The sequence below is a fragment of the Ictidomys tridecemlineatus genome, chromosome 5 (genome assembly GCF_052094955.1).
Source record: "Ictidomys tridecemlineatus isolate mIctTri1 chromosome 5, mIctTri1.hap1, whole genome shotgun sequence".
Classification (NCBI taxonomy): Eukaryota; Metazoa; Chordata; class Mammalia; order Rodentia; family Sciuridae; genus Ictidomys; species Ictidomys tridecemlineatus.
In genome coordinates this window covers 52,789,046-52,802,467 of record NC_135481.1, presented here as the reverse complement: position 1 = coordinate 52,802,467, position 13,422 = coordinate 52,789,046, and the positions used below count along the sequence as shown (strand labels likewise).

The 13,422-nt window shown below is 41.6% G+C and overlaps 1 long non-coding RNA gene across 29 annotated transcripts in view; it reads right to left on the bottom strand.

Annotated features, from left to right (window-relative positions):
* The window catches only part of LOC110597880 (uncharacterized), a 297,780-nt gene that overhangs the window by 259,098 nt on the left and 25,260 nt on the right, over nt 1–13,422 (bottom strand). For 22 of the 29 annotated variants that reach the window (XR_013438921.1, XR_013438917.1, XR_013438918.1 and 19 more), the window contains exon 2: nt 6,528–6,680. The exons of the other annotated variants lie outside the window; for them this stretch is intronic. This is a non-coding gene — a long non-coding RNA (uncharacterized LOC110597880). The remainder of the gene's footprint in view (nt 1–6,527; nt 6,681–13,422) is intronic. 29 annotated transcript variants of the gene reach the window in all.

Sequence of the window (13,422 nt, the reverse complement as noted above, 5' to 3'; positions counted from 1 at the left end):
CAACCACCTGCTGGAACTCAGGATATGGTTGTCTAATACCAGCTCAAACCCAAGATGCTATTGTCTTGAGTTGCTGTGCTAATTGCTGTATTAGCTTCTATGATTGGCTTGCTTGCATAATACTAAGGGAAGTCCCTGATCTGTGGTTTTCGTCCTTAAATTCCCAAGACACAGGCCAGGAAATTGCTGTTCTTCCACAGAGCTTCAGTCTCTATGGTGGGTGACAGTCCCTGGCCAGATAAATAAAGCTCTCTTTGATTTGAATTCGGACTTCAAGTGTTTTCTGAAGCAGCTCCCCATAACACTACCACCTTGCCACTATCCTCATCTCACTTTCCTCCTTCCTGTCCTGTCATTATTTTCTTGCAAGCTCCCTCAACTATCTTACTTCTCTCTCACATCATCATACAGGCAAATTATTACTCCTAATTAAATCCAAATTTCTGCCTGCACCTAATGTGCTACAGAGAAACATACTCACGGCGGCTGGTCTTATGTTAAATCCATGGTCATCATAACTCCCCTGGCCGCTCATGCCGCCTGGCTACCATTCATTCATTGTACCATTCCCTCTTGCACTCTTCATTCACTTGCTTCTTATTTCACCAAAACAATAAAGAGCTCAAAAATCTTTATGTCCCACCCCCACCTGCCAGTCAGTGCCTTTACTTCCTCTTTCTTTCTGTGGCTCTGGATAGGCTGTTGGGAGTCCCAGCCAAGGCCAGTTCCCACACCTATGCACTACATTGCTCTGCTCTCTCCTGCACCATGGATTTCCCTCCTTTGCTGGGTCATTCCTATAGTATATGAATAGGCTCTTGTTTCTTTCATTAAACATAAGGACAAGGGCTGGAGATGTATCTCAGTGGTAGAGCACCTGCCTAGCATGCAAGAGTTCCTGGGTTTAATCCCCAGAACCATACAAAAAAAGAAGTGAAAGTCATTTGATGCCCTATCTCTTTCCAGCTACTGTTCCATTTCTTTCCTCCTCTTGCATTTGTATGCTTTGGTGATTGCTTTCCTCCCAGTCTCTCCTCTCTCTCTCTGCAGGGGGTGGGGGGAGAGGAGGGTGGTGGTGGTGATGGTTACTGGGGATTGAACCTAGGAACTCTTTACCATTGAGTTACATCCTCAGTCCTTTGTTTCATTTTTCTGGGTCTCTCTGAATTGCCGAGAGCCTCACTAAATGACTGAGATGAGCCTCAGACCTATGATCCTCCTGTCTCAACCTCCTGGGTTGCAGGGCTTACAGATATGTATCACTGTGCCCAGCTACACCCATTCTCTCTCAAACCCAGCCCACCAACCTCACCTCCCTATTCTTCACTCAAATATCCCATCAAAACCATCCTGTTGGGGCTGGGGATGTAGCTCAGTTGGTAATCCCCAGCACCACAAAAAAAGAAAGAAAGAAAAAACTGTCCTATTATGGATACCCAGGACCTCACATTGACAAATCCATTGATCAACTCTCAGTCTCCATCTTCTCTATACTTCAAACATTTCACATAGCTGAGCACTCTTCTCTCCCTAATATTTTTCAGCTTACCTTCCAGGATACCATTCTCTACTGAGTTTCTCCCTGTGTTTTAGGCTACTTGGATAGGATGTTTGTAGTGGAGAGTAGGGAGGTGGAGTTGATGGGAGTAGCTGGGCACGGTGATACACATCTCTGAACCTGATCTCTGTTGACACACATTTTTTTTTTTTTTGCATTGGGAATTGAACCTAAGAGTACTTTACCACTAAGCCACATCCCCATCCCTTTTTATTTTGGAAAAGTCTCACTAAATTGCTGCAGCTGACCTTGAACTTGGGATCCTCTTGCCTCAGCTTCCTGAATCACTGGAATCACAGGTATGCTCTACCACGCCTGATCACACATTTTTTTATGCTTGTGCTAGGGATTGAATCCAAGGCCATATGCATGCAAAGAAAGCACTCTACCAATTGAGCTATATCCCCAGCCTCCCTCCCTTTTTTTGGTACCAGGGATTGAATTCAGGGCACTCAACCACTGAGCCACATCCCAGCCCTATTTTTTTTTTTTTTTTAGAGACAGGGTTTCACTGAGTTGCTTAGCACCCCACTTTTTGCTGAGGCTGACTTTGAACTTGCAATCCTCCTGCCTCAGCCTTCCCAGCTGCTGGGATTACAGGCATGTGCCACCGCACCCGGCTTGGTCACATATTCTTAGTACTGCCTATCTGCCTGTCTCCTGAATAACTTGTGGGAGGATGGACTAGAAAGAGAAGACAAGGACAGTTGTGACTGTTGTGTTCAGTCCCAGGGAAGTTGGAAGCTGTGGTAGTCAGTCATCACCCTTGGGGAGAGTAGGAAGCTCCTTCTTGAGCAGCCAGGTACAGTCATTACTTGGGTCAATTTACTACAGTCTAGACAAGGTCTGATCCTTTGCATTGTAAATCAGAAACTTCATTGTTTTAGAGAGTAAATCAATCTTCCTAGGACAGACGGCATCACGTATCCTGTGAATCTGATGTAGAAAGTGCATCACCATTAACCATTTCATTAATATACACGAGTAATGGGCTGGGGATGTGGCTCAAGCGGTAGCGCGCTCGCCTAGCATGCGTGCGGCCCGGGTTCGATCCTCAGCAGCACCACATACCAACAAAGATGTTGTGTCCGCCGAGAACTAAGAAAAAGAAATAAATAAATAAATGTTAAAACTCTCTCTCTCTCTCTCTCTCTCTGTCCCCCTCTCTCACTAAAAAAAAAAAAAAAAAAAAAAAAAAAAAAAAAAATATACACGAGTACTAAATATTGCAGGAACTAAAATTCTCAAAACTACAAGAGCAACATCTTCTCTCCCAAAGTCATATTTTGAAAGTCCCCAGTATATTAAAGTAAGAAGTGACCATCTTGGTGAACAAAATTCTTGGAAGTCCATATGATCTGTGCCTTCCCTCTTTCTCAGCCAACTTATGCAGAAAGCAAAATCATAATAGAAAAATGGCAGCTAAGGACACCACACTGCAACCAGAGTGATTTTTTTTTTCTTAGCACACATCTGGGCAGGTGGCTTATTTAAAACTGTACATTGTACTTAGAAGTAGCCCTACTAGCCACGTAGTGACCTGCCGCCTTGAGCCTTCAGTATAGAGAGAATTTTTTTTAATATTTATTTTTTAGTTTTCGGCGGACACAACATCTTTGTTTGTATAGAGTCAGATCCCCCGCTCCTCTACTTCCCAGCTCTGGTGATTTATTTACTGGTATTTGCTACAGTTTCCTCTTCAGTAGAAAATAAAGATAGTGCTTATCTCATAGGATTAGAATGAAAATTAGGAGAACCACCTGCTTTCAACAGTGTCTAGCAACTACAAAGAACTCAATAAACATTATCTATTATTATCTAAAGCCACTCCAGGGCCAGCCCAACAGCATTCTCTCCATCCCTCCAATATGCCACAAACCAGGATCTTTCCCGCCTGGTTCCCTGAGCTAATGGTGCCTGTTTGGAGTGCTCTCCTTACCTTCACCTCCTTGCACTGTTTAACTCTGACACATCCTTGGCCTCTCAGACCTAGGGTCACTTCTTCTGGCAGGTCTTTGTGGGACTCAGAGGCCCGAGATCTGCAGTCTCTCTTTCCAATTTGTACCTGGCTCAGGCCAGTCTTCTACTTCCTTGTTCAGCACTTTCTCCCACAGTCTGACTCAACTTGGAGACTCTCCACCCCAACTTGTTTAAGAGTGAATATTCAGTTGTGGCTTGACCTGGTCTGGAAAGCCTTGGTCAGGGCCCATCTTCCAGGGGCAAAGCCTGGAGCAGCTTTGGCCTCTAAGCCTTCCTTTTCTCAGCCTCGCAGGGTGGACCAGCCCCCTTCCGATGAACACATTCTTTCTTTGGATGTGTTAATAGATTTGATTGGGTTTCTCAGGGCCCTAAGAAAACTTTGCATCTTAGGGTGGTTTTGATTTACATTTCTCTGACTGATAGAGATGGTGGGCATTTTTTCATGTACTTGTTGATGGATTGTATGTCCTCCTCTGAGAAGTGTCTGTTCAGGTCCTTGGCCCATTTGTTGATTGGGTTATTTGTTATCTTATTGTCTAATTTTTTGAGTTCTTTGTATACTCTGGATATTAGGGCTCTATCTGAAGTGTGAGGAGTAAAAATTTGTTCCCAGGATGTAGGCTCCCTATTTACCTCTCTTATTGTTTCTCTTGCTGAGAAAAAACTTTTCAGTTTAAGTAAGTCCCATTTGTTGATTCTAGTTATTAACTCTTGTGCTATGGGTGTCCTATTAAGAAATTTGGAGCCCGACCCCACAATATGTAGATCGGAGCCAACTTTTTCTTCTCTCAGACGCAGAGTCTCTGATTTAATATCAAGCTCCTTGATCCATTTTGAGTTAACTTTTGTGCATGGCGAGAGAAAGGGATTCAGTTTCATTTTGTTGCATATGGATTTCCAATTTTCCCAGCACCATTTGTTGAAGATGCTATCCTTCCTCCATTGCATGCTTTTAGCCCCTTTATCAAATATAAGATAGTTGTAATTTTGTGGATTAGTCTCTGTGTCCTCTGTTCTGTACCATTGGTCCACCTGCCCTAAGATACCATCTCACTCCAGTAAGATTGGCGGTCATTATGAAGTCAAACAACAAGTGCTGGCGAGGATGTGGGGAAAAGGGTACACTTGTACATTGCTGGTGGGACTGCAAATTGGTGCGGCCAATTTGGAAAGCAGTATGGAGATTCCTGGGAAAGCTGGGAATGGAACCACCATTTGTCCCAGCTATTGCCCTTCTCGGACCATTCCCTGAAGACCTTAAAAGAGGGATACTGCTACATCGATGTTCATAGCAGCACAATTCACAATAGCTAGACTGTGGAACCAACCTAGATGCCCTTCCATAGATGAATGGATAAAAAAATGTGGCATTTATACACAATGGAGTATTACTCAGCACTAAAAAACTACAAAATCATGGCATTTGCAGGGAAATGGATGGCATTAGAGCAGATTATGCTAAGTGAAGCTAGCCAATCCCTAAAAAACAAATGCCAAATGTCTTCTTTGATATAAAGAGAGCAAGTAAGAACAGAGCAGGGAGGAAGAGCATGAGGAAAAGATTAACATTAAACAGGGAGGAGAGGTGGGAGGGAAAGGGAGAGAGAAGGGAAATTGCATGGAAATGGAATGAGACCCTCATTGTTATACAAAATTACATATAAGAGGATGTGAGGGGAAAGGGGAAAAAAAACAAGGAGAGAAATGAATTACAGTAGATGGGGTAGAGAGAGAAGATGGGAGGGGAGGGGAGGGGGGACAGTAGAGGATAGGAAAGGTAGCAGAATACAAAAGTCAGTAGTATGGCACTATGTAAAAACGTGGATGTGTAACCGATGTGATTCTGCAATCTATATACGGGGTAAAAATGGTAGTTCACAACCCACTTGAATCAAATGTATGAAATATGATATGTCAAGAGCTTTGTAATGTTTAGAACAACCAATAATAAAAAAAAAAGAAAAAGAAAAAGAAAACTTTTCAGGTCTATGCTCTGTTTCAGTCTAGGTTGTTTTTCAAGTCTTGCTCTCAGTAGGCATCTGGTTTCCCTCACTCTCAGGTTCTGGCAGAGGCGGGGCGAAGGAGGCCCATCTCATTGTGTTTCTGTTATTGACAAGGCACCTAGATGGGGATTCTCTCTGCCAGTGGAGACACCCTGGTGTTTTGTATTTAGGTGCTTTTCCACCTTTCCCTGCAAGCACTCCACTTTCCATGCTGAACTTCTTTAGTCTGAGCTGGGTCTCTCCCTACCCCCATGCGGACAGACCCAGTTTATTTGCCTTCCTGGCAGGGTCCTGAGATAGACCCAGTAGATACTCTCTATGAGAAATACAATAGCTAAGCTATACGACTCCATGGAATTACTGAAAGTAGGAGGTGTGCTTTTCCATACGTGAAGTACTGATCTGGGGAGGAATTATGCTGTCTTAGATGGAAAACTAAAACTGGGTCCAACAATGAGAGTGATAAACGCCATATATTTGCACTGTATAATGAGACAAATGCAAACCCAGGCCAAAGTGAAAGAGTGCAGATTCCATCCTGCCTCCATCAAAATGACTCAATACTACCTTAGCAAAATGCCCCTAAATCCTACAAATATGAAAAGCTTCGCTCTGGGTTTTCGTGCTATTTCTGTAAGGTTGAGATGAAGTTTAGACCTGAGTTGTGTGTGGAAATGCCACAAGAAAAGGGCTGGTCCAATCCAATGCAGAATTTAGCAGAAGGTTAGAAAGAACACAAAACTCAGGTTGCAGAAAGCCTCTCCCTGGGGTATTTCTCGTCCTTTATTTTTACCCCAGATCCAAGACTTGTGGTTAATTCAGATAAGCACTTGACCTTTGTGGGTGATTATCCAAAGTCAACCTTCCCGTGTCTGAGGGTCACCTGTAACTCATTAATCTCAGTCCATTATTGTTTTGCAGGGATGTCTGTTCCATTTAAGATATAAAACTCCTATACAGATAACATGGTAGGTTAATGCACTCACCTTTCATTCCTTGATTGCTGGGTTCAAACCGAACTCAGTTCTGTTATGAGTAAGGATTATGTTTTGATATGTTCCCTGTCCCCAGGAGCCATTTGTCTATAGGTCTTCAAATCCTAAAAGGATGTTGCAGGCATCAGCATACTCTTCAGGACCCTATAGGGAGATTCCAGGGAATAGAATGGCCCAGAGGTTACTGGGTCAGGAGTGGAGAGGAAAGAACTATTTAGGAATCTTGCTGAGTGCATGTTTCCGAGTGTGCTATCTGACTTTTGCCACTCTCAACTCTTCAGATGAGAACAAGGCCATTATCACTTTTCAAAAAATAACAAATTGCTTTATGTAGAATCTAGTATGGTCATACTGTACATTTTTGAACAGCCAAAAAAAAAGTGCTAGCTGGCAGTTGGGAAGGAGGAGGGTAAAAACTCTTGGCACTTTTTTTTTTTTTTTTAAATCATAGTTTTCAAGCATTCTTTTGTTTGTGATTTAACTTCATGTCTTCTTCCTTTTGGAAATATAAATTTATACCATCACCAGGGACAAAACTGAAGATGGAAATCTAAAACAAAATGATGGCCTGGGGATGTGGCTCAAGCGGTAGTGTGCTGGCCTGGCATGCGTGAGGCACTGGGTTCGATCCTCAACACCACATACAAATAAAATAAACATATTGTGTCCACCTAAAACTAACTAAATAAATAAAATATTTTTAAAAAAATTAAAAAAATTTTTTTTTTTTTAAATTAAGCAAAATGACAACCATGCTTTCAGCTTTCTGTGAGGCCGTAGAGCACAGAGGTGATACGCCAGCTCTGAGTCTGATCACCAAGAATGGGATTCAGGCTCTAGGCTTCAAGCCTTCACCACTTCCAGCCTCAGTTTTATCAACTGTAGGGTGGGAATAATAAGAGCATCTAGGGGCTGGAGTTGTGGCTCAGCGGTAGAGTGCTTGCCTAGCATGTGTGAGTCACTGGATTCCATCCTCAGCACCACATAAAAATAAATAAATAAAATAAAGGTATTGTGTCCATCTACAACTAAAAAAAAAAATTATTTTTTAAAAATAAGTGCATCTACCACAGAGAATGATTTTAAGATTTTCATAAGATAATGACACATAAACACATACTAGGCACGGTGGCACATGCCTAGGGAAGCTAAAACAGGAGGATCACATTTTTTTTTCACTTTTATATAGAATACTTAATTTTTAAAACACAGGATATTCATGTCACATAAATATCTTCAATTTTAGATTATCTGCTTAGGGTCAGCAGAATAATTAAGTGTGACTATTAAGAATAATTTAGGCTGGGCCCGGTGGCGCACGCTTGTAATCCCAGCGGTTTGGGAAGCTAAGACAGGAGAATGGAGAGTTCAAAGCCAGCCTTAGCAACAGTGAGCCCTAAGCAACTCAGTGAGACCCTGTCTCTAAATAAAATACAAAATAGAACTGGGGATGTGGGTCAGTGGTCGAGGGCCCCTGAGTTCAAGCCCTGGTACCAAAAAAATAAATAAGAATAACTTAGATACTGTCACTTATAGGAAAGTCTAAAGCTCTAAGACTCACCATATTAAAATTTCAGAGACTTGACCTTTGTGGGTGATTATCCACAAAATACTGTAGCTATTTTGCTAAATTTCAAAATATTTCTTCACTTCCTATAGTTTTATTATAAGTTGTTAGTACTCCAATATTCAAATAAAAACAAAATATTTTTACTTTCATTCATTTTTTTCCTGCCCAACAACAAAAATTCCACCAAAGGGGTTGGGATTGTGGCTCAGCAGTAGAGCGCTTGCCTAGCACGTGCGAGGTCCTGGGTTCGATCCTCAGCACCACATAAAAATAAATAAATAAAATAAAGATATTGTGTCTAGTTACAACCAAAAAATAAGCTAAAAAATTTCCACCAAAAAATAAAATGGTCAACTGACATCAATTCATTTTATAATAGTAAAATGGCACATTAGCTTCTTTAATATATGCTTACTGTCCAAACTATGTTTCTCACATCCTGTTTGGATCACAAGTTTGAGGCCAACTTCAACAAAATATATATAGGTAGATGATGATATCTTGTGGCTTCTTTTCCAATTGTCTGACAATCACCTGAACCCGGAAGGAATATGTCTTGCTTTTTCTCCTTTGCCTGGCTGCATAGCTCTTTCCTGCCCCTCCATGCCTCTTGAATCCCAACCAGTTCAAGTACAGGGGAGTGGCCAAGAAGTGAGGATGGTGAGGTCCCAGCTGCCTCCCTTAGTTCATTTCAGCCAACTCCCACTGCTGGCCAGGCTGCTGCCCCCTCATTACCCCCAGCCTTAGCAACAGAAAACGATGCAAAAAGGCTTTCACTTTCTAGCAAGAAATAGAAAAATGTACTGTCGATATATATCACTCATCAACGTAAATGCTTGCTGGAACCCTTCGCTGTGGCTTTTCATGTTCTCAGAGTCTAAGAGCCATTTGCAGAGGTCTTGCTGTTCCAGCACCCTAAGGACATGTACGGGATGAGCACAGGCTGAGAAACAGAGCTTGTATTTGTGCAGGGCAAGGCAAGCCCAGATCTTTGACCAAACGATACGCGGGATATCTTAATCAGGATGTGCTGAAGTCATGCCAGTGGAGGGGTTCGAGGTGGCCAGCTTGCTTTTCTTTCTCTTTAGAAAATACGACACAGGAAAGCCACCGACACATGCAGGAATGAGCCACTGTTATCTTCCCATTGGGAGGGTTGGGAAGGAGTTCACACCTAAATGGTAATCCCAGTCCCCACACCAGAAGTACCCTAGAATTTTTCAGAAAGGACAGGTACAGAAGGAGCGGTGGCGCACGCCTGTAATCCCAGAGGTTCCGGAAGCTGCGACAGAAAGGTCACAAGTTCAAAGCCAGCCTCAGCAAAAAGTGAGGCATTAAGCAACTGAGACCCTTTCTCTAAATAAAATACAAAATAGGGCTGGGGATGTGGTTCAATGGTCAAGTGTCCCTGAGTTCAATCCCTGGTATCAAAAAAAAAAAAAAAAAAGAAAGAAAGAAAAAAAAGGACAGGTACAAGTTAAAATGTGGCAATCTAGTGAGCAAGATGAGAAAACCTTTGCGTGGGAGATAGGCTATTGTTTGGAGCCTGTGTTTTCTGGGGGTGAATTGCTGGAGCCCTGGGTCCCCTAAGCTGCCCCTCTGCATACTTCACTATATGTTTAAGATAATGGCTTGAATAGAGGAGATATGTTCAAATAAGATCATTAGTGGAGGAGGAAGGGGCGTGTGTTTGTCTAGATTCTCCTGAACAGATTTCTGATGTTAGAGAAGCTACCAAGGTAAAGTCCCAGGGAAGAAATAGCTAACAGAATAATCAGTTTCTATTTTTAGGATTTAAGTTAATCATTAAAAAATATTTAGAATGTCTCCTTCCCCCTGATGGAAGCAATTAAAATGATCTTGATATACAATATAGAAATTGTTCCATAATAGAAGCAACACTTTGTAGACACTGCCTGCTGTCTTCCAGTATTTTCATAATATCTATTCGATCCATCTTCCTTTAAGAATAGAACTCCTAACCCAGGAGCAGTAGCACAACACTGCAAATCCCAGCTACTATGGCAGAAAAATCCCAAGTTCAAGACCAGCCTCAGCAATTTAGTGAGACCCTGTTTCAAAATAAGAGGGTGTGAATGTAGTTCAGTGGAAGAGTACCGGTGGACTCAATCTCTAGTACAGGAAAAATAAAAATAAAAATAGGATCCCAAATTTTATTTAGATACATGGTTTCTAGGTAAAGATTATGGTTCACAACTCCCTACCCTTATATCTCTGCAGCTAACTGTGGGCGGAACACTAAGTTCCAGTCAGTGAGATAGAAACAGAAGTAATAGAACAGCCAACTTCCAGGTTATGTACTTAAAGGAAAGGAATGCTGCCTTTGTCCCATCTCCCCTTTCTACTAACTGGGATGCAAATGTGATGGTAGGTGCTGAAGACATGAGGTGAAAACTGTGGGCTTGAGAATAATAGAGCAAAAAAGAGAAGCAGCCTATGCCTCCGCAAACTGTTATTAAGAGAGAATGAATTTATATCAAGTAATTGTGCTTTAGAATGCTTCCATGACTTTAGCCTAACTAGTACTTTAACAAATACTAACACCCCATTCCCCTTAGAAGGAAAGCTAAAAGGAAAGCTCCATTCATTTGAAACAAAAATAAGTCGAGCAGAATAAATTATTGAGCTTTTTAATTTGTTCTCATATTTTCCCTCTCCTAACACAACTACTCCATTCAGAATAGGTTCCATATTGTTGTGGGCTCATGAAAGACGTGTCAGTCCTGGTCTTTACAGTTGTTGGTAATAGTCAGAGACAATACAGTGAAAACAAATACAGTCTAGTGTCTGTTTCTTTTTTTTTTTTTTTTTCCTGTGAGGTAAGAATGATTTTCACATTTTTCAATGCTAGGAGAAGAGGAAGAAGAAGAAGATGATGATGATGATGACCACCACCAACAATTCATGGTATGTGAAAAACATATAAAATTCAAATTTCAGCATCCAGAAATAAAATTTTATTGGAACACAGCCACGTTCATTCATTTAAATGTTATTCATGGCTGCTTTCACTGAAGAGTTGAGTATTTGCAACAGCCCACAAAATCTAGATTTTCTCTTTTCATTACAGGAAAAGTTTACCACCCCTGACCTAGGCTGTCTTCCCTGGGTTTTTTTGGTGGAAGGAAGATACATATTATTTGATTCCATTCCTTTCACTTTGAAGTTTCAAGCTCCAGGATCATAGTCATGCATTTAGGGATTTTTCTCAAATAGCTTGATTTTAATCAGGAAGAATATTTGATTAACTGATAAACAACTTGAAAGGTAACAGTGGCTAAATCTCAATGTTATTAAAGCGTTTCTGTGAATGGCGTTTCCCAGGTTTGGATGACTAGATTTTTCAGACCTGTGTTTAGCTTTGCTTCATGTCATATTAGTTAGCAAGTCCTGTTGCTACCGCTCCCCTTATGATGTTTCTTGTGCCTCTCTCAGCCATATTCCCACAGCCCAGACACAGAACTCATATTCATGTCCCAAATGGACTTCCTGCCTCCAATCTCTTCCTATCCATTCCACATTCCTTTAAAAACAAAAATTACCTGGGCATGGTGGCCCACGCCTGTAATCTCAGCAGTTCAGGAAGATGAGACAGGAGGATCATGAGTTCAAAGCCAACCTCAGCAACTTAGCAAGGTCCTAAACTCAGTGAGACTCTGTCTCTAAATAAAATTCAAAATAGGTCTGGGGATGTGTCTCAGTGGCTAAGTGGTTCCTGGGTTCAATCTCAATATGTATAAACAAACAAACAAACAAACAAATAAATAATCAATCAATTCCAATATTTAAGTACTCCTACCTCAAAAATTTCATCCACACATTGACTCCAGAATAAAATCCGAGCTCCCTTAGACTGGCATCCATGATCCTGCACATTATGTCCTTACCCCATACTGTATGCAAACTGAACTGTTCACTCTTCATTGTACCACTGCAGGACATGCCTTGTTCTCTGGTCTTTCCCCTGTGCTTCTGTTTCTACCATGACCTCTTTTCTCCCCTATCCTGTCCCTATATATTCAAACATTATTTATTTAATTTTATTTTTGTGGTTCTTGGGATTGAACTCAGAGCCTTGCTCATGCTAGGCAAATGCTTTACCACCAAGCTAAACTCCCAGCCACACTGTGTTTTAATGCCTAATTTCATTCTTTTTTTTTTTTTTCGTACGAGGGATTGAACCCAGATGTGCTCCACCTCTAAGCTACATCCCCAATTTTATTCCTGTTTTAAAATTATTTTGAGTTTTGAGACAGGGTCTTGCAAAGTTGCCTAGGATGATCTCAAAGTTGTGATCCTCCTCCTGCAGTCAGTGTGGGTGTTGGAAGTACACATGTCTACCGCTGCCCCCTGCTTAATGCCAAATTCCATTGCTATCTCCTTTGGGAGGATTTCTCTTGACTCCTTCAGCCCAAGCAAGGGAAGGATTGTCAAAGCAAGCCTTTTTCCTCTCCTGATATCATTGGTACACCTTTCTTCTAGAATGGTTTGGACTCTTCTAGAATACATTGATATTGCTTTGGTTATACAATCAGTCTCATCATCTGATGTGACTATAACTCAAAATACCCTGGGCTTTCTGGTGAGTAGATAGAGATGTGACCCGCACCAAGCCATTCAGAATTGTATGCTCTCCTCTTCTCTATAATTTGATTCTTGAGTAATGTAAGCATGAATGAACTCAACAAATGAACCCTTTTCTTTTCTTTTTGGTGCTGGGGATTGAATCCAGGGCCCTGTGCATGCTAGGCAAGCACTCTACCAACTGAGCTGAGGATTCAGTCCCTGAACCCATTTGTTGCTGCTGGTCATTGATCCCTGCAGCTGATTTGCTCCAGTCCTTGTCAGTGTTGGGTTCTTTGACTCTCTGATTTCATGAGGAATGCCCTAGGGCTGGGTTTGTGACTTTCTAGTGGAGTGCTTGCCTAGCATGCAAGAGGCCCTGGGTTCCATCTGAAGCACCACAAAAGGTGGTAGTGGTGGTGGTGGGGGGATGGCAACCCCTTGCAGTGAAGCCCTTGGTAAAACAAACCATGGCAGTTTATATTGCTTGCAACCTCAAATGCTGTTTGATAGAAAGGTTTATCATTCCTTTTTTTCCAAACTCTCAGAATACTTTACCTAAGTATTTCTCAGGGTCCCTGACATTTCCTACGTTGCATAATAATTATTTGTGTCATTACTTTCTTTGTATTACACAGTGGCAGTTATAGAATTCTATACAGAAGGAGCAATCAGGGCAGAAGGAGGAAAATAAAAGGGACTTATCATGAATCTTTGTTGGTATACTAAGTG